The sequence below is a fragment of the Thamnophis sirtalis genome, unplaced genomic scaffold (genome assembly GCF_051295495.1).
Source record: "Thamnophis sirtalis isolate CommonGarterSnake01/CBP01778 unplaced genomic scaffold, rThaSir2_p1.2 scaffold_6, whole genome shotgun sequence".
NCBI classification, from domain to species: domain Eukaryota; kingdom Metazoa; phylum Chordata; class Lepidosauria; order Squamata; family Natricidae; genus Thamnophis; species Thamnophis sirtalis.
In genome coordinates, this window is record NW_028261386.1 from 115957162 (window position 1) to 115980881 (window position 23720).

The window sequence follows — 23720 nt, forward strand, 5'->3', positions numbered from 1 at the left end:
AAGATTTGCCACAGTGCTAATTTAGTAATCCAAAAGAAACATCTTAAGGCTCTAGGGCCGGGATGGCGAACCTATCGCATGCATACCACAGGTGGCAGGCAGAGCCATTTGTCAGGGCACACAAAGTGACTTCCGGTTTGTTCGTAGGGTCGTTTTTTGTCCTCCAGAGCCTTTTGTCCTTCAGAGCCTCCTGAAGGTCCTTGAAGGCTCCAGAGGACTAAAAACGGCCCTATGGACAAACTGAAAATGACTTTCGAGTTGCTTGTAGGGTCATTTTTTGGCCTCCAGAGCCTTCAAGGAAACCTCTGGAAGGCCCCTGAAGGCTCTGTAGGCCTAAAACTGGCCCTACAAGCAAACCGGAAGTCAATTCCTGAACCTTCGGTTTGCCCATAGGGCCAGTTTTTTGCACTCCGGAGGCTTCAGGGAAGCTCCTGAAGCATCCGGAGGGCCTCCGGGGGGGAGGATGTTTTCGCCCTCCCCAGGCTCCTATAAAGCATCTGAAGCCTGGGGAGGGCAAAAAAAAAGCATACAAAAAATGGGAGGGAGGTGCTGGTCATGTGTGCATGCATGCTGGGGTCATGCATTGCATTATGGGTGTGACATGCCTGTGCACGACCCTTCTGTGCTCCCCTTGCTTTTGGCACGCAAGCCAAAAAAGGTTCGCCATCACTGCTCTAGGGGTTACTTTTAATTGGTGTCTCTCCACTTATAAAATACTATTTAATTGATAGATTGGTTATAGATATGATTTCTGTTGATCTCTCCTTGCGTGTCTGGCAATTTTATTCTGTTCCAAAGAGATGGACAGAGAAAAAAAATGAAAAGAAATAAATTTTTAGAGCATGAATTGAAGGGTCTAAGGAACTATATTGTTAAAAGTAAAAGGAAGGGTTGGTTTATTTGATTAAGATTAAAATAAATATGTTGTTACCTCTGATAACCTTCAATGGACTTTTCCTGACAATAGGCAGGACTGAAATGATGATCCTTTATGGATTTGTTTATAAATAAGAGGTGGGATATGGAAAGAAGAGCATTCGTTGTAATTCAAGAGCAGGTGACAAGTTATAAAAATTATTTATACTTGTGATTTAGGAGGAAATCATTTCTTTCTACAGTATATTCCTTTTCATTTTCTTTACTATATTCTTATTTCCTTTCTTTTCTATTCTTTATATTTTTTCTTTTCTGCTGTATTTTTTATTCTTTTTTGTATGTTTCAATTCATATTAATGATTTATAATCCAGTGACTGGTTTTGCTCATTGTTTCAAAAATCTCACTGAGAGACTCAGTAGGATGGAGAGAGAATTATTATATCTACTGAGGATAATATATAAAATATATACTATATTTTATGTGTATGGGTTCAAAATGTAAATGTTTAATAGGGATGCATAATTAATGAATTCTTTATAAATCTTGGAGTAATATACTGAGTTAATATTAGATTTTTAGACTTAAAGAAACACTATTCTTAAGGTTTTGGATAAACATTCTCATCAAATGTGGGAGTGAGCTTTTTAGTTTTTTTTAATCAAATGGATATTCACAAAATATTATCGACTTTTTCAATTGTATTAGTATGGTCAAATGATAATGTAAAATGTTTAGGGGAAAATAATTCAATTAATTCCTTGACAATTTGTTGGAAAATAGATTTTTAGCATACTATGGCCATTTGATCTTTCAACATAAGCTGTAAGCAGTCTCAGTGAATTTGATTTATCCCTATCATAGACATGAGTGTGGCTTTCTCCAAATTATTTCTTAGTACATATAGGGCTAGATTAAAATGAACTAAATTCTGTTGAGCATCCAAGACCAGTGTTTATCAATAACATTCTCATATAGTTTAATTTTTAACTTTGATCATTTCATATTAGTGACAAAAGATTTTTTTCTTGAAAAGTATAAATTAACTAATGCTGTACAAAACAAACAGTTTAGTTTTTTAATGCATCTTCTTCTACGTCATGGATGAAACTAGAAAATTGCAGTCAAATTGTAAAATAAAATTCTGAACATAAAATTATTCATTCCCAAAGGACATAAAATTACTGTCAGGTAAAGACATAAAATTATGTATCTGCTACAGATATTTTATAATATCTTTAGCTCTCTGTGCACTGGAATTTATAATGATTTATTATTTTTATATGCCATTCTAGTTAGAATAGGTGACATTACTCACTATGTAACATTGTAGAAATACACTTCAGATCATGCTGGTTAATAATCTATTAAATAGTAACAAATACTATATTTTGTATTGTACCATAGAAGCAATTTTCTCTAAACCACCTTGTAGGGTATAATTGCTGAACAATATTTCTTGGTGCTTTATGATTTTTAAGAAAAACTATTATGTGAACCTGCACAATAATTTTCAATAAAGCTAATTGAAACTCTGCATGCAAGCTAAGTCTTAGCTCTGCTCACCATAATTAGAAATAGATTTCTTAGTATCAGAATAATTTAATATAGATATCATGGTAATACTGCCTGCCTGCAATAAGTAGCACTGGTGCTCTTTTTCCAACAAATATGTCTATGAAAATCTTGAGGAAAAAAAAGAGAAAGTAATCAAATGCCTATAATGCAAATGAGACAGTTGAAGTTCTTGTATTGTAAGCAGAAGTGGACTATCATAAATATCCTCATGGATTTATAAATTTACTACTAATTAGATTGGATACGCAATTCTAGCACATAAATAAATGAATACACAAAATCCTATCTTTGCTATTAGTTAAACAATTGTTAATTACAAGTAAAACATGAATGATTGCGTTCATCAAAAAGTTCTACTTTAAAAAAAAAGAATAGTACCTATAAAATTTATATTACTACTTCCCAGCCTATCTTGAATCATGACATTGTGATATAGTTTTTCAGTTATTGTTTGATGTATTTATAACCTGCTTAAATATTTTATTTTTTATCTAAAAACTCAAAGGTGCTTAATTAGCAGTGTGTGTTGTGGAACAGAAGATCTACAAATGTCATTTGTTTCCCCCCAAAATGCTACTTTGTGCTTAAAAACTACTGCTAATTAAGTAATACATTTTTACTTTTTTTTTTTTTTTTTGCTTTATAACTGTCTCAGTAAATGGAGCACTCAACCATTAATGGCTCTTTTCTTATGGGCTTGAAAATCTTATTCTTTTTCTAGAAAAGTTTGAGCTGTAGTGGGGAGTTCCGGGGGGGGGGGGAATGATGAACTGAAGATGGTTTGCTAAAAGCATAGTTAATGACTATGGCAGAAAGAAGGGCTGAAGAGCAGACTGGCTGTTTGTAATTCCGACAAAAAGAGGATTTGAGTTCCCTCACAAGTGCTCTAGAAAGTTGCTCCTCATGAGGAGACTACAGAACAGTGGTCTCTGGTCAATTTAGAGTTTGGGTTGACAAGGGCATAGTCATCTTGCTCAAACTGTGTTAGCGACTTGAAAAGAACACTGGGTTCATGTACTTCCTTTCCGAAACACTTTTGAAAATTGTTGACTGCCTTTCAGCTTTTATAAATCTTTGAATCAACAAGTTTCAGGAAGCCCCTGATGAGTTTTTCTCCCAATTCTTAGTGAGAGATGTTTAAAATAAAATTCTAAGTTTTAATGAAATAAACAACAAATGGTAATTAGAATGTTAATTTTCAAATGACTAATGGTACATTTGAAACATTTTTTTGACATTAATTGTAAGAAAAACCATAATAGACATAGACGTTTGTACCCTAGAGGGAACCAGAAGGAACTAAAGATTGCAAGTAAAGAAGAACACTTAAAAATTTGACTTACTCATACAGAATGGAGCAAAATACTTTTAATTTTGGAGATACTGAAGGATATAGTTGGAAAATGGATCCAGAAGTCAGTTTTAAGAGTGCCTGCCTCTATAAAAAGACTATATTTAAAAGATGTTATGGAACAGAAACAAATTTTTCTGGACAAAACATATTGATGTGAACATGGAGTTAAAAATGACAGAATACAAGAATAATTTGGAAAAAGCTTCTATACAACACACAAGAGAAACCAATTGATGTCTTAATAATTAAAAGGATGTGCAAATAATAAACCAAGAGAGTGACCCGGATAGCTTTTTTATATTGGATTTACAAAAGGGACTTTGAAGAATTTTTGAGAAAGGACAAAGAAAAAAATGAAAAGAAATGAATTTTTAGAACATGATTTGGAAGGACTAAGGAACTATATTGTTAACAATAAAAGGAAGGGTTGGTTTATTTGATCAAGATTAAATAAATATGTTGTTATCTCTGATAATCTCTTGCTGACACCAGGCAGGACTGCAATGATGATTCCTCATGGATTTGTTTATAGATAAGAGATAGGATATGGAAAGAAGAGATCATTTGTTGTAATTTAAGACCAGGTGACAAGCTACTAAAATTATTTATTATTATGAAAGGTGAATAATTTCTTTATACATTTCTTTCATTTTTATTCATTATTACTTTTCTTTTCTATTTTTCTATTTCTTCTTCTTTTACATTTTAGTTTGTATTCATTTTTATCTTTTTAATTGTATTTTTTTTAGTAAAATTACTATTAAAAGAGTTTGACCTGTAGCCACAGTATATGAAATCAAATTCACCATCTTTACTTGATATGTAGCAAAACTGAAATGCTAATGCAGCACAGTAGACCAATTGGCTCATGCTCCTTTTTACATATATGGATGCCTACCTTAATCTTTTATCTTTATTTCACAATTGTGATATGTACATGTAAGTTTTAGAAACTCTAAATATTGCTTGAAGTAGATGCAATGCAATGCCAATGCAAGCATTACTATAGAGAGCGCTAACTGCAGAAAATGCTTTCAGCAAATATATATATATATAGTGTCACAACCCCTGGTAAGCCCCAATTATCAGCACAAATAGCACACACACACACACACACACACACACACACACACACACACACACACACACACAACCTTTGAGACCATACTCCTTAATCTTAGTTAATAGGTAGAACATTGCTTTTATGCTGATCTCGTGCTACTGCAAATTCTCAGTCATTTGAGGTATTGGATGATATTGAGCAATTTTGTACAGTTGCCTTCCCCTCCTTCTTCTCAATACTTGGTATCAGAATCACAGAAGAATGTCACTAATTGTCAAATTCTGTATTTTTAAGTTGTCTATTTCTATGTGCCCAAATTTTAAAAAGTTTGAGATACTTCTTGGAAGTGATTAATAGTGTTCTTCCCTGCAATTCTCTCTTTGGGTTAAGCATTCTTCCACAATTGTGTATGTCTTTGCTCTCAAAGAGCATCTTATCATCATAAATGAGACAAGTGCCAGAATAACAACATTAGACAGAGAACATTATTCTCTCTCAGCTGAGACTGCTTTGATTAATAGGCAGCTGGTTTATCATCTGTAGTATCTAAAGTCATTGTAACCTTTTTTTTAACATGTTATCAATGTACTTCTTGTGTGGGCGGGAAACACTATTTCAATAAATGAGAACAAAGCAAAGGTGTAGCTTGGCCCATTGCCATGGAAATCTGAACATATCATAACAGTCAGTTGCATTTAAAGTGGAGAGATTAAAGATTATTTAAATTATAATATGTGGCTTTTCTTTTTCTTGCTCAGAATTGTTGGTTATCAAGTGATTGTTTTAGTCTATTTTCACACTTAGGGTTCCTGAGCAGAAACATTGTAGTAGGATTATCCCTCCCCCACCCTTTCTTCAGCAGCTAAATTTATAATCTGGAAAGAACTAATAGTTCTCAGAGTTACTGAGGCATCTTAATTGTGATTGAGAATATGCAAATGATATTTTAACATTTGGAGAAAGGGCATTCTATTTCATTGTGGAGAGTAAGAAGAAGAGTCATTTTTTCTGGGGGTTTACTCTGCCCATATTCTAGCTTGGTCAAGAGAGAACCAAATATTATTTTCTATTTTTGCTGACAACTTAATCAGAATATTAGTACAATATAGAATACAGACAATAATACATATTAAAAGGCTCCATGTGTCAGTCAGCAACATAGGGCAGATGTTAAAAAAGCAAATGAATATTCTGGACTGCATTAACATAACATATCATAAGGAATGTCCCAGTGTTCTTCACTATGATCATATTCCATTTGAAGTACTATGTCCAGTTTGAAAAAAAAGGGACATTGGAACAAATTCAAAGGTCTACTATGATGGTGAGAGATCTGGAAACCAAGGCCTATGAGGACGGGATAAAAGAACCATATATGTTTAACCTACAGAGGAGATAAGAGATAACCAAGGGAGTTATAAGAGAAAGAATCTCCAAATTTCTGAAGAGCATCATACTGAAGATAAAGTAGAGTTACTTTCTGTTGCTCAGGGAGAAAGAACAGAATCAGTGGTTAAAAACAACACAGAAGTAAGTTACGTTTTGATGTTTGGAGGACTTTCTTGACTATGCATTGTTTGCCAGAAGAACTGGTGGTTGCATGAAGTGGTGAGCTCTCTTTTACAAGAGATCATCGAGCAGAAGCTGAGCAGTCATATGCCAGAGATGTTGGATCCTTGTTCAAAATGGGTGTGTGGGGGGATTAGATGACTTCTAATTTCCTTACAACTCTATGATTCCATGATTACAAAGACTGTTAAAATTAACACTCAGATTTGCCCTAAATTCAGGAAAACCAAACAACCTATCAGCTGGACTTTTTTTTCCTAAGAGATATTTCTGTATTCATGGGTAGCACCACTAAAATGGGGGCCATGGTGGTTCACGTGGTAAGACGCTGGGCCTGCACACCGCTGAGGTCAGTGACTCGATTCCTGTGAGCATAGGGACAAGAAATGCGCCTCCCCCAATTGCCTATTGGCATTCAGACATCCTGTGGGTAAAGATAATACCGCCCGAAAAAATCCTTTCATAGAGGCAGCCAGCCACCTCGATGATTCCTGGCTAACACATGCCATACGGTTTAAAAAAAAACCCAACCCACTGAAATATTTTTAGAGAATGAGAAGCTTTGGCTCAGAGCAAGCAGTTATCTCTTATGAGAGGAAGAAATGGAATGTTGCAAGAGATTGGTGACTATTTTGCTATGGTGTAACATTTTAAAAAACTCTTGATGAGATTATTTTCTGAATACTTGCCTCATTTTTAAATGGGCAAGATGCTTCTTAGAAATAAATTATTTTTTATAGCAGGATGGCATGTAGGATAGAAAGAAAGAAAAAGAAAAAAATTACTTAATTCTTTCGTCTTATATAATCAGAAGCAAATATTTTTAACTTCATTGGTAGTCATGTCTCACTGTGCCTGCTTCCTTCCTCTAAAAATTAAATTAATTACTTGTGAAATTGGCTACTTGTCATGCCAAGGTAGCTGACTGTCCTTTTGTAAGGAACATGGTGTATGTTTTCTACAACAGTTCTGACCCTTACAGCTGCATTTTCTGGCCATGAATAGAGATACCCATTTTAAAGTATTAAAAATACTTTCCATAGCAAATTTTCCCAGAAATGTTATTCTAAATCACTTTTGTGTTATCTTAACTACAGTACCCATTTTCTTGTTGGATAGACTGGAATTGCACTTTTTAAAGGTTAGACATTCTTGGCGAGCAATCACACAGACAAACAAAAAACTTGGACAATATTGTCAGGAATTGTACGCTTTCATAGTAGTCTGAAGTGAGGGGAGGGGAAATACCTTCAAAATTCAAAAAACAAAGCAAGTCTGCAAGTGATTTCTTTGCTGACAGAGAGTGACATGCTGACTCTGCTCACTCCTTCCTAATATTAGCCATCCATATATATCAGCAATCCACATACAGCAATATGGAAATATAGCTTTTGTCATTGTAGTCATTTTAAAAATGGGTGACAAGCAAGCAAAGTAAAATATTACATACTTATATAGCTCCTGTAGACTTTTAAAGGGCACTCTGACACCCGCCACAGTAAAAATTAATGTGGCAAACACAATATTCCAGAAAACAAGAGGTTTTGGCATGCATGGGTTCAAATTGCCTAATATATTCTCCAGAAACCACAAGCAATTGCCATTATTTGAATATTCCATATAGATGGGAATGATAAATCAGTAAAATCCAGACATGTTTAGCAGATAGCACATATAAGAAACATGTAGGTATCTCTGGGTAAATAGCATAACTTGAGAGAGTCAACATTTGATCCAAAAAGTATTGCTATTTACTTGTTTATTGTTTGGAGGTCAAACCCTGGTTGGAACATTTTTGGGAAAAAGGCCGAGAAGAATTCCTGTAGCTCAAAGATTGCAGACCTTTAACTGACACTTATATGATCTTTTTGTCTTTTTACAGCCTGGTGTAGGTAGGAAGTAAGCTACTTATCATCTAGCAATTTTGTTCTAAAATACCACAAATTCTTAAATGGTAATCCCAAACATATGTGGGCACTTGACAAAGATCACCAGACAGATTTTTAATAGCACAATAAAACCTATCCATATCAGTTTCTGCTTCCCAACTGTATATATGTTACGGCAACACTAATAAGGAACAGTTTCTGTACTCTTGCTGGGGGGTGCAACCCTGCCAACATGCAAACATTTGGAGACACTTCCAAGGTCATGTGTAAGAAGTAGGGATATGGGAGATGCTCCTATTAGCTATTAATAAAATAGAAAATAAATTAAAACTTGTTGAATGTGTTAAGAATGGTGGAGAGAAAATACTGTGCTGCTTATAGAAACAATTTAATATAAATGAATTTTTGTAGACTCCCTATTTCTTTGTACATATGCATTGTTATACTTTTATAATGCCTGTTTATTGAATGCCTGAGGCATGGGAGAAATTAACATGTGAATAATAATGGACAGACCTTGCATCAGGCTCTGTAACAGACATTTTAAGTTATATTGCCTAGTGAAATTTTGAAGTCAAAATCCATGAACAAAATTTGGTGGTATTATGCTTGATTTGGAGGGGGCATGTATTACAGGAATTGAATTTGTTGAGGTATTAATGTTGTTTTTATACCTGTGCATTTGGAAAAATGAATGACATGAATCTGATGCATCCTATTTCTCCTATTTATACTGCACATGGGATTAAGACATACCTAATTATGCCATTTATTATCCATTTTGAGAATACTGTGTAAAATATCCGCATTGAGTATTGTATTTTCTTATTCTACCCTTTTTTAGGTTTAAGTTATAGAAAATTAAGAGTTACTTGCAATTAAATCTGTAACATCCTATGAGATCTTAACTTTTAAATTACATGTTATTAAATTGAATTGTGGTTTCAGTAATTAAATGACTGACAGAACTGAGAGCCAATTTATTATATATAGCTTAGACTAAAATAAACCAACTTTTATCTCTGGGAAACTGTACTTTAATTGTATGTTAGTTTTACCATATCTTTAAATAATATATAATCTTCAAACTTTATAGTATTTAAAATATAGTCTCAGTTGCAATGAATCTGTCTATCAGTGCCTGCAAGCATTTAATTACAGTACAGGATTATTTCATCATAGAAACTACAACAAATTTGGATTCTTACTTGCTGTAATTTTACATTAAAATATTTAAATTACATTTGAACAATTATTTGAGGAATTCTTACTCAAGATGTAAAAATTCTATAAACAAAATTAGACTAGCTTTGTTACATGGGTCATATTATTGTATTTTTTGCACTATAAGACACACCTCCTCCCCCCAAAAGTGGATGGAAATGTCTGTGTGTCTTATAGAACAAATATTGTGGTGGGGGGAGGGATGGTGGTGACCACTGCTGCTGTTCACTGCTGCAAGGGAACACTGGAGCCTTTTCTGCTGAGCAGCTGATTGGCGGTTGGACTGGCCTCCCGGAATACTGCCGATCAACTGTTGTTGTTGGCAGGAATCGCTGTTGCTGTTCACTGCCGCCAGTTGCTGCCAATTGCCACCACTGACTGGTGATGAATGGCAATGGCTGTGAACTGTGGCAGTGGTGGTGAGTATCAGCGATCCCCGCTGCCTAGAACAGCTGATTGGTGGTATTCTGGGAGGCCGATCCAACTGCTAATTAGCTGCTTGGCAGCAAAGGCTCCAGTGTTCCCCGGCGGTAGCAGTAGCTCAGCTAGTTGACCAGTGGTGACCACAATGGAGCGGAGCCCTGATGAGCCACATGCTGGGGCTGTGATAACGTGCTAAACTGACCAGGCTGTTTGCTGCAAGGATGCTAACCAAATGAATACTGGATGGATGCTGGGGCAGATTTTTTTCCCTTGTTTTCCTCCTCTAAAGCTAATGTGTATCTTATAGTCCGGTGCGTCTTATGGTGTGAAAAACGCGGTAATTGCCAAATTCTCCATACTGTGGCAAAACATGTATAATGCATTCCTTTTCCTAGCTGCCTTTAGAGATTTTTATTCTTTGGGGGGGGGGGGAAGCCGTATGTTTATCAAACATGGCTTCAGAAACCGGAAAAGCCTATTTGAACCAGTGGATGAAGTTATTAAAAAAAAATCAAATAGCTTCGTTTCTCAAGGTGTTGAAAATTCTTTTAAAATAGCAAAAGCTATCTGTATTCAGCATTATTTTTTTAAAATAAATTTATGTGTCAGCCAATCCAAATATTACACCAAAAAGCTGAAGTGCTGTGTAAAACCTGACATAATTTATCATATTTTGGAATTGTTAGTCTCATGATTCCTGCTTTGTTTGTCATGAGAGAAATCTGCCTTTAAATCTTTTATTTAAACTTTAAAACCAGATTTAATTACTTTTGTAGCTTTTAAGATCTTACTTGGTACCACAATTCTTCCAAACCTATATGATTAGTTATGATACCCACAAATTTGTTTTAAAATGAGAAAAAATCCCAAAGTTTTGATTCTCAAGAGATCGAATTACGTTCTAAGAATCGTATTCAGTGGAATTAGAAATTCCACTGGAAGTAGAAATGTAGCAAATCTCAATATAAACTGAATGGACAGTGTATCTAAGGCCCTAGTCTTGCCCCACATTGTGAAATGAGCATATAAATTTGATAAATAAATAATAAAAGAAGCTTCAGTAGATTGAACATTGAGGATTTTTGGACACATCCAGAACAATTTACAATTTTATAATTTATTTTTAAGATATTTAGATTTTGTTAGCGATGTAATCTTAATCTTGGGTTGGATATATCTATATATCTATATCTATATCTATATATCTATATCTATCTATCTATCTATCTATCTATCTATCTATCTATCTATCTATCTATCTATCTATCTATCTATCTATCTATCTATCTATCTATCTATCTATCTATCTCTATCTCTATATCATCTATCTCTATATCCATCCATCCACCCATCCATCCATCCATCCATCCATCCATCCCATGATTGAAATAATGTATCTGTCATTTTAAATGCTCCAGTGAGATACGATTGGATTCTGTTGCTTTAATCAGCCATAAGAGGGAGTAGGAACTACTACTGTTTTGTTCCTGGTTGTTCCTGTATGTTCTCCATGCTTGTTATTGGAGTTGAATACTGTATATTGGATGGTGGCTACTCTGTATGTTAGTTGCCTGTCTACATGGTGAATCATGAGTCTGTAAACCAACGTGTTGTATCATAGACTGTGTATATAATTCAAGACTACTTATTGCTTGTTTTGGAGAATGTTTATCCTACTTTATTTTTTTTAACGCAAGTAAAGTTATCCTTGTTTTAACTTCGGCGGCTATGATTGATAGTGTGACTATTCAGCGGCACATTCCTTGCTACCTTCTGCTACTCAACACTAGTCTCCTAAAGGAGATATACTTAACAGATTTGACTGAAGATTGCATTTGAAGTTACTGATTATATCTTGCAGGTTTTAGATACATTGAATATTATAAAATAATGCTAATACTACACTTCAAGATGAGGTTACAGTTGCTCAGTATTGTTGTGGCTAGGTGATGTTACCATGGAGAGAGCTTTGGTTTCCATGACATTTGCTTACAAATATTAGTAGGCCTTGAACCCCAGGAAAGGTTTTATCCTCTGTTATACATTTTGGGGGTTCCACCACAAAACCGTGGTAGACTAAAGCGTGCTTGACGAAAGCGCGTACCTGACGTCATCACAGCGTGACGAAAACATCACGCTGTGAGCGGTAAAGTTAAAATTAACGCGAAAACCTTACCCTAACCCCCCCAAACCTAACCCTAAACCTAACCCTAACCCTAAACCTAACCCTTAACCTAACCCTAACCCTTAACCTAACGCTAACCCTTAACCTAACCCTAACCCTAACCCTAACCCTAACGCTTAACGTAACCCTAAACCTAACCCTAACCCTTAACCTAACCCTAAACCTAAACCTAACCCTTACCTTTACGTGAATTGGCTTGCTTTAAAAGCGCTTTTTAAAGTGCCCTTTTTTCTCCGCGGTTGTATTTGTCGCGCTGCTGATGACGTCAGGTACGCGCTTTAATCGGGCGCGCTTTAGTGGACCGCGGTTTTGTCGTGCCACGCATTTTGGGTGTTAAAATATATCTTGTCATGATATGTTTATTTAGGTGCTTATGAATCAACACAGTTCCATTCATTCTACCCGCCCCCCCCCCCAATCTTTTCAATGTGGTTTTCTATTTTGCACTCTGATGCAATTAATATATTAAGAGCTGTTGAAGCATAAAAATAACAGTTTGATGTGGTATAACCAACGTATATAAATGTACTAGTCATTTCAGACCTAATTACTGAACAGTAATTATGATTAATGGAATAGCTGGCAATTTTTGTAATTCTTCTGCAGAAATTATTCTAATTGCCATTTCTGATGTGTTCCTTAATTCTTTATACCTCACATTACAAATAATCCTACTTTACCGAGTTGCTTTCCTTTCCATGATTTTTTTTTTAAAAATTCACCACTCCAGCACAATTGCACTTGAGTTGCTTCTTTTAAACTTTGTTTTTCAGAATGAATTCATATAACCTGGGATAATCCAAATCACACAATTGTCCCTGTGGTTGAAGTCATAGTACATTTTCAGATTCAACCACTATTTCATTTTATCCAATCCATTCCTCTTAGATATTAATATCTAATAATTAATTTTAAATGAACCATGCAGATTTTCCATCAAACTTCAGTGGTTCTATTTATAAATATTATTGGTGAAAGCTATTATTGTTTGAAATATCAGACACGTTTGTCCATCTATACATCCATCCATTTCTCAAAATGCTGGTATTACAGCCTATGTTCCAGATGAAACCCTGTTCATTTTCTTCTCAAAATCTGTTCTGGAGTGCCTCTACTGACTGCTAATACTCTATCCTTTCGTTTTCCCCTAGCTAGACAGGAATTCTAGATATAGTTTTCCATATATACTTTTAATTTTTTCCTGTATTATGCCAAAAGTAAACAGCACTGAATGCTCGGAGGTGCTATATTTTGTTTATATCCCACCTTTTTATTTATATGAACAACTCAAGATAGCAAACATATTTAATATTTCTTCCTCCTCACTTGTCCAGTGATTTTTTTTTTTACGAGCAAAATATAAATTTTATTCTGAAAAACAAATTTATATCCTGGGTTATATTAAAAAAAATTTCTAAGAGACGCTATGCTTTGTTCTGTGTACTGAGCAAATATCTTATGTCTCCATTTGTTTCCCTGAGTCATGTGATGAGGAGGGAATAGGGCTCAGATTGGGGCAGTCAGCACGCCATACTCCCCCCCACCCAAGTGCCTCTCCCTATTGTATAAAGTGGAGGCTGGTTTTTGTCTTGTTTTTTTAGAATACTTTTCTCTGCAGTCTCCAGCAAGATCTTCCCAGTTTCTCTTTTGCTGGCTTCTCCCAGTACATCAACGTTAGTCTAATTTTGTTCCATTTTGGAAGAACTATCCTGCTGACAAAAGATTTGAATTATTTACATAATTTCAGCATTTTAATGTGTTGGAAAGGATAAAGACTTTTTATGTTGGATGTACTCCAAATTTAAAGCAGGATTTTATCACCTTAAATGAACCAATGTTTCATTATTGCTGGCTACTTGGTAGTCCACATTTTCTGACTTTAAAGTTTGAGAACTATATATTTCTGGCTTTGTAAAGTTCATATAGGACTGTTTTTCTGGGATAGCATATTCAGATGCAGAATATTCTCAAGATTACAGCCCTTTCCTTTCTATGGCATACTGAAATTATTTTATCCTCAGAGCAAGGCAGCATTAAACAAACTAACAATTAAACCTTATATATTAGTATAGAAGTAATGATATTCTGCAAATCCAAAATTAAAATTTTAACACGTTTCAATATATGTATCACTCAGCTTTCTAAATCTTTCAGAATTTGATCTTGATAGAAAAAATGAAAATCATATCCTTTCCTCCAATTAACTATTGAAATGTATTCTTGCAGAATTAAGCACAGTTAAATTTAGCAGTAGCAATTTTAATCTAGATATATTATGAGGATATGTACTTAATGTAATTAAAACTCATCAAATACGTTAGGGTATAAATTTTGAAAGAAAAATTATGTATGTTGCATTATGATGTTCTTTGAATCCAAATAATAAAATACTTTATTCATTTGAATGAAGCTATCATGGGAAAAGGTCTAGATCTTTTGGATCTTATTTAATTCAATTCTGTACATCCTCAATGGAATGGCATCTACGTGTTTTAGGCTCAGTACTCTTCAACATCTTCATCAATGATTTGGATGAGGGAATAAATGGGGAACTCATCAAATTTGTAGATGATGACACCAAGCTGGCAGGAATAGCCAACACTCCAGAAGATAGGCTCAAAATACAGAAGAATCTTGACAAACTTGAACATTGGGCACTATCTAAAGAAATGAAATTCAATGGTGAAAAGAGTAAGGTTCTACATTTAGGCAAGAAAAACGAAATGCACAGGTACAGTATAGGTGGTACCTTGCTCAATAGTAGTAACTGTGAGAGGGATCTTGGAGTCCTAGTGGACAACCATTTAAATATGAGCCTGCAGTGTGCAGCAGCTGCCAAAAAAGCCAACACAGTTCTAGGCTGCATAAACAGAGGGATAGAATCAAGATCACGTGAAGTGTTAATACCACTTTATAATGCCTTGGTAAGGCCACACTTCGAATACTGCATTCAGTTCTGGTCGCCATGATGTAGAAAAGATGTGGAGACTCTGGAAAGAGTGCAGAGATAAGCAATAAAGATGATTAGGGGACTGGAGACTAAAACATATGAAGAATGGTTGCAGGATCTGTGTATGTCTAGTTTAAAAGAAAGAAGGACTACGGGAGACATGATAGCAGTGTTCCAATATCTCAGGGGATGCCACAAAGAAGAGGGAGTCAAACTATTCTCCAAGGCAGCTGAGGGTAGAACAAGAAGTAATGGGTGGAAACTAATCAAGGAGAAAAGCAACTTAAAACTGAGGAGAAATTTCCTGACAGTTAGAACAATTAATCAGTGGAACAGCTTGCCTCCAGAAGTTGTGAATGCCCCCACACTGCAAGTCTTTAAGAAGATGTTGGATAGCCATCTGTCTGAAACAGTATAGGGTTTCCTGCTTAGGCAGGGGGTTGGACTAGAAGACCTCCAAGGTCCCTTCCAACTCTGCTATTGTATTATTGTATTGCAGTGTTTTGAGCATTTCATTCGAGAGATTGCTGTTTCTAGATGTGTATATATTCAGGGCAAAGTAAAAAAGCAATCACTTTATAAATATTCTCAGTGAAAGGAATACAATAAGACCAACTATCATTATCATGATCATCATCTCAAAGACAGTGCAAATCTGATGCTATAGGATCATGATTGGCAATTGCCATATTCACTTATTTGTAAATGGTCATAGACCATAGATAAAGAAAACATAATAATAATTAATAGTAATTCTTGAGTAATAATTATAGAATATGAATACATTTCTAACAGAAAGGTCAACATAATGAATACATCAAACTTGGTAAGAAATAAAGTATTACAAAATATATTGATGTTCTGTTACAGAGACTAGTGAGGGAATCTTGTTCTTTGTCAAGGTTGCAGGCGCACACATGGAGTTTCTAAGGAACTGAAGTATTCACTACAAGTTTAGGCATATAACTGCAGACAGGATCATAGTTAAAATATCTAGCGGAGAGAGCTTGCCTGAAGAGTGCTGATTACAGTCCAAGAAGCAAGAGATAGTCCTAATATATTCCAACAATCAGAGAATGCCAAATCAAATTGTCAGCCAGTCCAAGAATCAAAAATCAGGAGCAAGTATCACAACTTGGCATACCGAACAGTTGTTTCCAACAAAAACTAAAAGCATAGCAGCTCTTTAAATCAGTCTGCATACTCATGCCTTACTCTTTGCCTAGCGAGGAGCCAGCTTCATTGAGGAGCATTGCTCTGTTTACCGTCTAGATTTGGGGCCTCATCTCACTGCTGTAGCAGTACAGGAGATATCTGTGGGTGATCAGCCGCAAATCAATCGTGGCTCAATAATTCTGGAGACTGCCAATTTGACGATCCACAGATTCAACTGGAGCAACATCGTCAAGGTCAGAGTCACATTCTGAATCGTGGCTCACAACAGACTTAGAACAGTTCTAGAAGAGAGAAATGAAAAAAAAAACCCTGGGTTTAGTTGTGGAACAAACCTGTTGATTTGTAATGGACATAGTTGCAGCTAGGGACTCTTGTGACCTTAGATGTTTTGATGCATTGATCTTGCAGCAGTTGATCTATTATCACTGATTGTGACAGGCAAGAAATCTTGCTAGTAAAGTAGTTAAAGAAAATCACAGTATGGTAAAAGAAAAACCTAACGTGTTGTGAACTCAATCTTGATTCCTTATGGCCATGCAAAGATAATCCTGATCACTGAGGACAAGCTTGGCATCAAAATATAGCAAAGTAAATGCCCTTCTATGTAGGAAGGCATGGAATATATGATAAATGTATCTAGTTGTGTAAACTGGAACATACATGAACTTGTGGTAATAGAAGATTTTAAAAAATCTTTTAATCTACATAGCCCGCTTGAATTAAGCTTTGCTACAGTTTGATCAAGTCCTACAGAGTATTTGGTTGATGGGAAGGAGTATAGCCCACAAATATAAGGAGTAACTAACCAGGAATGTCATGTTTGAGAGAACCAGTACAAACTACTATGGTAGTTTTCTTGGCTCCGCTAATAATAATGTTCTTCAGATATGGCTAGCAAAACTGATGACTGCAACAATTGGGATGTTATAACTTGTAAACTGCTTATCTTGGTTTGTTCTTTACCAGCTTTGTTGTTTCAGTGTCCCTGAATTCTACTTTGAAATGCCAAAGTATGTTTTTTCCTCCCACTCTGGCATCTCAATTTTAGTGATCTCTATCAGCGCATATAAAGCTCATGATTTGTCCAGCTATCTTAATTGCTGCCATAAGCCTAGGGATTATGGACAGTGCCCTTTTGAAAATTGCATGGTTATGGCAATTAAAAAATCAGTATTTCTTCATTTATCTTCAGCTCAAATTTACATCTTGCTGTGCTTCATTACGGTGTCATTTGGCATATATTAAATAAGGGTAGGCAACCTATGACCTGCCTTGATCTGGTTTTATGTTCCCATATCATGTTGCCAAAATTCACTAGCAAAATTGCTCATTTTTGTGGTGCGGTGTTTGTACTCAGAAGCAGAAAGAAGTAATATTTAGCAGAAATAAAAGTTGATAACCTGTGTAGCTACTTCCCTCTACGTCTGAAATTTTTTTAGTGTGGTCTGAAATATCAAAGAAATAATGGTTTTAATTATAAATATCTAAATCTGTGGATAAAATGTGGTCATGTTTCTTCTTTGCTCAGTAGAATAGAATATCATGAAAAGGATTAGCTGCTTTTTGAAATAAGATGCTTAATGAGGCTTGAAGTCTGAGTAATAAATGCTGGTGCATGAGAAATAGACATTTATACTCTAATTACAAATACAATATATAACAAAACATGTTGATCTGACAGTTTTTTTTAAAGACTGAAGAACTATTGAAATATTTCAAGTATTTTTGCAACCAAGTTATAATTCAGGTGTATCTGCTTGTGTAGTGAAAGTGGTAGTACCCGTTCAAAAGAGGAGGGTGATGTGAGTGGATGAAGAGGAAGAGTGCAGGTCAGCCAATCCAGAATTTTATTGGCAATTCAGATGAAGCATAGCCATTTGTAACTTACCCAAGGTACATGAATTAGATGGGCCAAGGTGGCAAAATGGATTAGGCTTGAAGTCAATTTTTAATCCAGATATTGAAAACCCATTGCACTATTTTAAAAAATCCTAGATTAGTGCAACTAAATCCATTTGTCTGATTTTTTTGCTAAAGCAAATTTATATCCTGAAATTACAGAGAAACGTACGGAAGAAACAATGATTCATTCATTCATCTCAATGCTCCATTGCATTAACATACACTATAATCTGTTGACATTAGAAGCAAAAACAATTAACAAAATAAAGATTCCCTATAACAAAGTTTATAGCATATGAAATTGTAATTTATGAAATTATTGGTATCCATGGCAATAAAAAGTACCATTGTTTAAATTATGACTTTTTCATATCTGAATTCTTATCCCCGACCTAAAATAGATTTCCTAGGAAGGTAGGTTATGACCTAAGGCCATCTGAAAGACCTGTGAATAGCCACCTGAAACTTTCAGCAGTTGTTACCTAATTGTAATTTCATTGTGACAAAATAAGAAATTTATAAATGCATGACTGGACAGTAAAGTTCCCCCCCTCAACTTTTTAACTGTAGCTATTTAGTCCAACTGCTCAGTTTCCAAATTCGAATATGATACTCCAGTTATGGAATTTTGTTTCCTCTCTAAGGAAATATTTCAGGGGTATAAAGCTTTAATATGCTTTATCATAGATGGAGATTTATGAGAAACGCATTCCAGAAGTCAGAGAGTTTTGTCATCACTGGAGGTAAGTGGCTGCCCACCAAATCAGTACTTCTGTAGGCCTACACTTGAAACTCATAATAATAATAATAATATTTCAATCCATTTTTATTGATCGTCCTATGCCAGATTTTTGGACCCCAGCTTCAGATTTACCCTAATGCGAAAGAGAAAACTTTGTGAGAAAGTCCCCCTCCCCCAAAGCAAGATAGATGTTTGTTGTTGACATGACATGTGACTTTTAGAATATTTTGTAAGAAATACCAGTGAATCCTGATGTTTTAGGGTAAACATAATAGAAAATGTTTATGTAATATCTGTAGATTTTTCACTGTGTTCATTATGGGCAGGTTTTTCCTATGTTTGCACAGGCATTGTTTGAACATTCTAGAATTGAGCTCTTTTTTTTTGGAGGGGTGGTTCTAGACAGCATCCTCCACATTTTCTCTCAGCCATGTTACAATAATGTCTTTGGGAACGTATTCTTTTTTCCTTCATGAGTTAACATTTCCATTGAACATTTTGATATATAGTGCCACCACTACTAAAGCTTCATACTATTCAAGCAAGGACATTAAGATATATTATCTGGGCCTAGAACTCTATTATGACAACAGGCTCCTCGGTCTCAGGTAGTTGCATTTTCAAACTATTCTTATGGTTACAATTTTTTTTCCTAACCTTCAGCAAGAACTTGTTTTCCTGTATCTGAAGTCCCATTATTTTTTCTTCTGTTCTTTAAGATGACAAGAACAAGGGTGAGCTTCTTTCATTGATGTCCTTTTGTTTACCTCTATTCAATCTTTTCAAGGTGAAGCACTCTCAATCCTTTCAATCTGTATAGATGACTTAATTGCTGATCTTCCAATCATCTTATTTGTCCTTTTCTGAATCTTTACTTTGTTTGATGTAGTTGGGATTTGCAGAGAAGAAAGGTCTAGTAAAAAAAATTCTCAATTTATCCCTCTAGGAGAGGCAGTTGGGTATTTACTAAGAATATTGTTGATTCCTTACTGTATGTCTTCTCTTTTCCTTGCCATGTGGCCAGAGCAGAAATATGATTAAGGAGATGGAAAGAATATAAGAAGCCTTGCTCAGTATGTTTCCCCTACCTTGTTAAATGTGCAGCCAAACCTACAATTCTAGAAATAGGTATATAGATTTAAGAGTGTTGATGCAGCATAGGATTCAAATGTTATTTTCAGTTAGTTGATGAATAAAATGGCTGATCAATAACATGAGCATATGTGAATTGCAAAGATTGCCCAAATATATTAATTTCTCCCTGTATGCACTTAACATAAGCATCACTATTACTTAATGTGTTAATTCTCATTGTGTTTCAAGTTGTAAAGATACTGTCTTCAAGTTGCACATACTGTCTTGATAATGGTATTTGTGAAAAAGACCTTATAGTAGTACTTGATTGTAAATTGACTAAGCCAGTAAGAGCTGGGTATGTTTAGACTTGAGAAAAGATGACTGAGGCAGGATATGGTAGCATTCTTCAAATATCTGAAAGGATGGCACATTGAAGAAAGGCACATTTTATTTTATTTTATTCTAAATTGCAGAACATGGAATAAAGGATTTAAGTTACAGGCAGATTCCAATTAAATGTTAAAAAATTAGACCCAATACAGACCCAAATACCCAATGAGGAACTAAGGACTATTTCTTGGAAAATGTTCAGGCAGAAGCCAGAAATTCATCAGAATGCTAGAGTTTGGATATCTATTTTGGGCAGTAGCTCAGTAGTTAAGATGCTGCGCTTGTTGGCTGGAAAGCCAGCAGCCCAGGTTCAAGACCTGAGCACCATGTGATTGGATGAGCTTCTGTCCTCATCCTAGCTCCTGCCAATGTAGCAATTCGAAAGTATGCAAATGCAAGTAGATAAATAGGTACCACTTCTGTGGGAAGATGACAATGCTCCATGACATCATGCTGGTCACATGATTTTGGGAATGTCTTTGGACAATGCTGGGTCAATGGCCTTGATGAGCACCACCCCCTATAGTTGGCAATGGCTAGCTAGAGGAGTAAAGAAGAAGGGGGCAACAGAGAATGAGGTGGCTGGATGGAGTTACTGAAGCAGTTGGCGTGAGCTTAAATGGACTTAAGAGGATGGTAGAGGACAGGAAGGCCTGGAGGAATGTTGTCCATGGGGTCGCGATGGGTTGGACACGACTTTGCAACTAACAACAACAGAGTAAAATCCATAGAGTCTCCTTTTTTATATACTGTGCATAGGGTTTAACTTAATGGCAGATATGGCCCTTTTAAACTCTCACTTTCTGTGATTTTATTCTAGAACATTTGAAAAAAAACCATACAGTTTAAATCCACGAAAAAAGTAGTGTTATCCAAAAAATATCAAAAAGCACGTATATATTTATTACAACATATATTGTTTTCTCTACTCCCAACTAAAACAGCCATGGAAAAAATATGCTATTTTTCTTCAGCTAGATCAGGCTGGAGCATAAGACAATACATTAGTGATTTCAGGAAGAAAAGGAAATTCTGTTTTTGAGTTTATTTATTTCTATATGTTTTGAAGTTGTATTAGACAATGTGATGTTAAAGCAATGAAGATAAATTTTAGCATTGCTAAATTGACTCAGCTGAAATTGTAATCTTCTGTAATTAGTTTGTTGTATTTTTGTCCCACCTTTCTTTAGAGCTTGTACTCAGGCCAGCATATATGAAACTAAATTAACTTTTATTGCAGGTATTAAGAGAGTAATTCAGTTGTCAATGAAGGTCCACTACACCATCTGTTATAGCTGTCCTACATATATGGGTTAGAGCCCACCACAGGAGAAGATGAATGAAATATTTGAAGTACACCATTATGTATTTTACCTGTTAAAAACATAAAAGCATTGTAGGATCAGAGTAAAGAATCTGTTAATTCTGTATATTAATTCCCACTTTTATGCACCAGTTGCTCGTAAGAGAAATTTCAAAGCAAGATACAAACATAAGAGCAATCTCCTGTTTGTATTTCCCAGGAACTGGCATATTTTCTGTGACATGAAAAAAATATTAAGCAATAAATAAAAATGTATAAAAATGATCAGTGGTCAGTACTTTGATGTTGCAGTTAGGAAACTGCCACTAATTGTCTTCTAGCTGCTGATCTGGAATAAATCTTTTCAGGTACTAGAGTTATTACAGAAATGCATCCATGCCTTATAGAGATGAAGGCCTCTGATACTTAGTTATGATTATGTCAATTCAAATGGGTTTGCATTGATTGTGATCAGTTTAATAACTCATTACATGGACAGAAGCATTCAGCTGCCCATTCCTCTCCTCCAGGCTCATATTACATATTAATTAATTGCAAGCAGTTGTTTCCAATAACTGGAAATGAGTGTCAGTGTGGGGAAATTGTGCTTTTGGAAGAAACTGTGGCACGAAAGATTCTTATTTAACAACTGAAATGTCAACATGAGCTCTGATCTGTCTTATTAGTCATATATCTTTGGCAGTTTTGTTTTGTTTCCTTAAAAGCAAATGGTCTGTTAGATTAGCTAGTCTTCAGATTGAATTCTGGAAAAACCTGGTGTTCCTTGGAAGAATTTTAGGGGCCTGCAAAAGAGATTTTTTTAAGTTGATACTGAGGAATGCCAAATTAAATTTATTTCTAAGTATAACTGTTTTCTCCCCTGCAGTAAATAGTAGTCAAAAACTTATATGTACTTGGTAAACTGAGGAGATCTATTTTATTTTTATGATTATGTATTTTAGTGGAGCAACAAGCGATGCAGTGTTACAATAATGCTATTCAGGTGACTGTTTTTAATTACTTGCTGTCATATAGTCTATAAAATCTTCTATCATTCATTAAGCAGGACACGGGACATGTGGCAAAATATTACACAGCATGTGAATTAATTTGGGAAGTTGGTTCATATTCTATAGACTGCTGCATTCCAGAAAGCCTGTTCTATGGAGGGTTGTGTCTGCTGCTCATTCCCATGTCTTGCTGAAAATTGTTCAGCATCCGTTTCCAAATGTTCATAATTTGTTTTCTTTGCAATGGAAAACTAATCTTTAAAAGCAGGGCCGTTTGAAAAATTCAGACAACAGAAATACAATTGGTACGCTTGAAAATTATTGTGTAATCAAGTACATTTAAATTACACTCCTATATTTTAAATCATGATTTTGAATATTTATGGCTGTCAATAAACAAGATGAAACTAAACACTCAGCCTTTGAAGGCTGAAACTTGGTTAAGACATAAAAGGAAAAAAAGGTATCTTTGTCACATAAAGTTTTTTGAGAGTTACCATTTATTATAGTTCAAGGAAGAACTTCACAAGTTTTAGCATGATTGAGGGTAGAGATAAAGCAATTCCAATTTCAACTCATCAAGGTTTCCATTTTTCTTTTTGAAATTCTTAATCCAGTTATTTTTTTGAAAGAAACAATGCCTCTTCATCCTGCAACAAATAAGAAAAGACTTGTGAAAGAGGTGGATAAATGTGTGAAAAAGTAAAGGGTGGCTGTTTTGTATCTTGCTGTTACCAGAAACTGGAGAACAACAATAATAAAAATATAGAAGATGCAGTTTATTCTCCACTGAACTCATTATGAAACATTTCATTTATGGTTTTGTTTTATTTTTTCTGTACTATAGCTAACAATAAATAATTTTTCTTCCTTCCTTCCTTCCTTCCTTCCTTCCTTCCTTCCTTCCTTCCTTCCTTCCTTCCTTCCCTCCCTCCCTCCCTCCCTCCCTCCCTCCCTCCCTGCTTTCTGACCATATTACAATAATGATTAAGTAACCGATACCATTAAAG

General features: G+C 35.1%; 1 protein-coding gene across 2 annotated transcripts in view; it reads left to right on the forward strand.

Moving 5' to 3' along the window:
• RNGTT (RNA guanylyltransferase and 5'-phosphatase) overlaps positions 1-23720 on the forward strand; it is a 117592-nt gene that overhangs the window by 67909 nt on the left and 25963 nt on the right. Inside the window, exon 13 of one of the 2 annotated variants that reach the window (XR_015697082.1) lies at positions 18876-18931. The exons of the other annotated variant lie outside the window; for it this stretch is intronic. The gene's annotated coding sequence lies outside the window, so the exon portion shown is untranslated. The remainder of the gene's footprint in view (positions 1-18875; positions 18932-23720) is intronic. 2 annotated transcript variants of the gene reach the window in all.